Genomic DNA, 3,723 nt, shown 5'->3' on the forward strand with positions numbered 1-3,723 from the left:
TTTTTGCTGAAAACTGTTCTTTTTTAGTTTAAAATTCAAATATTTCGTTTAAAATTGATATTTTATAGTTGAATATTCAACTATTTCGTTTAAAATTGATGTATTTTCTTGAAAATTCGTTTTTTTCGTAGAAAATTCATCTTTTTGGTTGAAAATTCATCTTTTTAATTGATAATCAACTATTCCAGTTAAATATTCATTATTTTAGGTAAAAATTCATATTTTTGGTTAAAAATAAAACCAATCGGTTGAAAGTTAAACTTTTTTATTGAAAATTCATATTTTTTGTAAAAAATTTCCTCGATTTAGTTGAATTTTTGTTTGAAAATTAATTTTTTACCTATAAATTTAACTATTCCGTTTTTGGAAAATTTAATTACTTTGTTGAAAGTTAAACTCTTTTGTAAAACTTTTTTGTTCTGTGACTGAAAACTATTTTTTTTTTTAACTGAAAATGTAATTATTCCAGTTGGATGTTCCATCATTTTGGTTAAAAATTCATCTGTCGTCTTTGCTTGGTAGAAATTAATCTTCTTGTTTGAAAATTAAATTATTCTAGTTAAAGATTCTTTATTTTAGTTAATAATTAAACTATTCCATTTAAAGATTCATAATTTTTATTGAAAATTTATCACTTTAGTTAACAATTAATTTGTTTTGTTGAAAATAATTTTGTAACCGAAAATGTATCTATTCATTTTTTGGTTGACAATTTATCTTTTTTAGTTGAAAATTCATGTGTTTTGTTGAAAATCGTCTTTTTTTTGTAGAAATTAATCTTCTTGGTCCAAAATAAGGTTTTTTGGTTGAAAACCTAAATATTCCAGTGAAAGGTGCATCATTTTAGTTAAAAGTTCATCTTTTTGGATCAAAATTTAGCTATTCCAGTTGAAGATCCATCGTTTTAGTTGAAAACTAAACAATTTGGTTAAAAATTGATTTCTTAAAATGTAAATTTAACTGTTCCATTTTAGGTTGAAAATTTTTCTTATTCGATTTAAAAAAATCAACTACTTGATTGAAAATTTGTCTTGTTTTAGTTGAAACTTCAAATATGTTATTAAAAAACTCATATTTGGTTGAAAAATCGTCGTTTTTAGTAGAAACTTAATCCTCTTGTTTGAAAATTCATCTCTTTTGATTCAAATTCAAGTATTCCAGTTAAATATTCGTAATTTTAATGAAATATTAATATTTTCGTTTGATAAGAAAACTAATTGGTTGAAAGTTAAACTCTCCTGTTATAAATTCATCTTTTTGGTTTAAAATTCATTTATTACAGTTCATGATTCATCATTTTATACGAAAATTCATGACTTCGGTTAAATTTTGTTTGTGTGGAAATTTAATTTTTGTTTTTAGCTAAAAATTCAACTATTTGATTAAAAATTGATCTTTTTTAGTTGAAAATTTAAGTATTTTGTTGAAAAGTCCTATTTTGTATGTAGAAAATGATCTTCTTGGTCAAAACAAGATGTTTAAGTTGAAAACTTAAATATTCCAGTCAAAGATTCATTATTTTAGCTGAAAGTTGATTTTTTTGGTTAGAAATTTAACTACTATTTCAGTTGAAGATTCATCGTGTAATTTGAAAATTCAACAGTTTGTTTGAAAATTAATTTATTTAAATATAAATTTAACTGTTCCATTTTCGGTTACAATTTTTCCCTTTTTAGTTAAAAAATTCAACTGCTTGGTAGAAAATTAATATTTTTGTTTGAAAATTCATCACTTTGATTGAATTTTTTTAAATGAATTTTTTTTAGCAAAAAACTAAACTATTCCATTTTTTGCTTATAACTGTTTGTTTTTTTAGATAAAAATGCAACTATTTTTCGAAGAATGTATATTTTTTAGTTGAAATTTCAACTATTTCGTTTAAAATTCATGTATTTTGTTGAAAATTCGTCTTTTTGGTGAAAAAAATCATCTTTTTGGTTGAAGATTCAAGTCTCTGGTAAAAAATGTATGTATTTTATTGAAAAATCGTCTTTTCTCATAGAAAATTAATCGTAATGATTAAAAATTCTACTATTTGGTTAAAAATTTATATATTTTATTGCAAAATCGTATCTCTTAGTAGAAATATAATCTTCTTGTTGGAAAATTCATCTTTGTTGATTGAAAATTTAAGTATTGCAGTTAAATATTCATCATTTTAATGAAATATTCTTTCTTTCTTTTTTTTATAATAAAAATAATTGGTTGAAAGTTAAACACTTTTGTTTAAACATTTTTTTTGGGTTAAAGTTTATCTATTCCAGTTGAAGATCCATATGAAAACTGATCACTTTGATTGCAATTGTTGTTATGTGGAAAATTATTATTATTTTTTTTTTAGCTAAAAATTAAAATATTCCATTTTTTTAAACTGATCTTTTTTAGTTGAAAATTCAACTATTTGGTTAAAAATTTATATATTTTATTGAAAAATCGTATCTTTTAGTAGAAATATAATCTTCTTGTTGGAAAATTCATCTTTGTTGATTGAAAATTTAAGTATTGCAGTTAAATATTCATCATTTTAATGAAATATTCTTTCTTTTTTTTTTATAATAAAAATACTTGGTTGAAAGTTAAACACTTTTGTTGAAACATTTTTTTGGTGTAAAATTCATCTATTCCAGTTAAAGTTCCATATCAAAACTGATCACTTTGATTGCAATTTTTGTTATGTGGAAAATTATTATTATTTTTTTTTTAGCTAAAAATTAAAATATTCCATTTTTTTAAACTGATCTTTTTTAGTTGAAAATTCAACTATTTGGTTAAAAATTTATATATTTTATTGAAAAATCGTATCTTTTAGTAGAAATATAATTTTCTTGTTTGAAAATTCATCTTTATTGATTGAAAATTGAAGAATTGCAGTTAAATATTCATCATTTTAATGAAATATTCTTTCTTTTTTTTTATAATAAAAATACTTGGTTGAAAGTTAAACACTTTTGTTTAAACATTTTTTTTGGGTTAAAGTTTATCTATTCCAGTTGAAAATCCATATGAAAACTCATCGCTTTAATTGCAATTGTTGTTATGTGGAAAATTATTATTTTTTTTTAGCTAAAAATTAAAATATTCCATTTTTTGTTGAAAACTGATCTTTTTTAGTTGAAAATTCAACTATTTGGTTAAAAATTTATATATTTTATTGAAAAATCGTATCTTTTAGTAGAAATATAATCTTCTTGTTTGAAAATTCATCTTTATTGATTGAAAATTGAAGTATTGCAGTTAAATATTCATCATTTTAATAAAATATTCTTTCTTTCTTTTTTTTATAATAAAAATACTTGGATGAAAGTTAAACGCTTTTGTTTAAACATTTTTTTGGTGTAAAATTCATCTATTCCAGTTAAAGTTCCATATGAAAACTCATCGCTTTTATTGCAATTGTTGTTATGTGGAAAATTATTATTTTTTTTTAGCTAAAAATTAAAATATTCCATTTTTTGTTGAAAACTGATCTTTTTTAGTTGAAAATTCAACTATTTGGTTAAAAATTTATATATTTTATTGAAAAATCGTATCTTTTAGTAGAAATATAATTTTCTTGTTGGAAAATTCATCTTTATTGATTGAAAATTGAAGTATTGCAGTTAAATATTCATCATTTTAATGAAATATTCTTTCTTTCTTTTTTTTATAATAAAAATACTTGGATGGAAGTTAAACACTTTTGTTTCAACATTTTTTTTGGGTTAAAATTTATCTATTCCAGTT

At 21.0% G+C, this 3,723-nt stretch overlaps 1 protein-coding gene across 1 annotated transcript in view; it reads left to right on the plus strand.

Moving 5' to 3' along the window:
* The window catches only part of LOC117175922, a 48,206-nt gene that overhangs the window by 28,612 nt on the left and 15,871 nt on the right, over window positions 1-3,723 (plus strand). The gene's annotated exons all lie outside the window — the stretch shown is intronic.

This window comes from Belonocnema kinseyi, chromosome 7 (genome assembly GCF_010883055.1).
Source record: "Belonocnema kinseyi isolate 2016_QV_RU_SX_M_011 chromosome 7, B_treatae_v1, whole genome shotgun sequence".
Taxonomy (NCBI): domain Eukaryota; kingdom Metazoa; phylum Arthropoda; class Insecta; order Hymenoptera; family Cynipidae; genus Belonocnema; species Belonocnema kinseyi.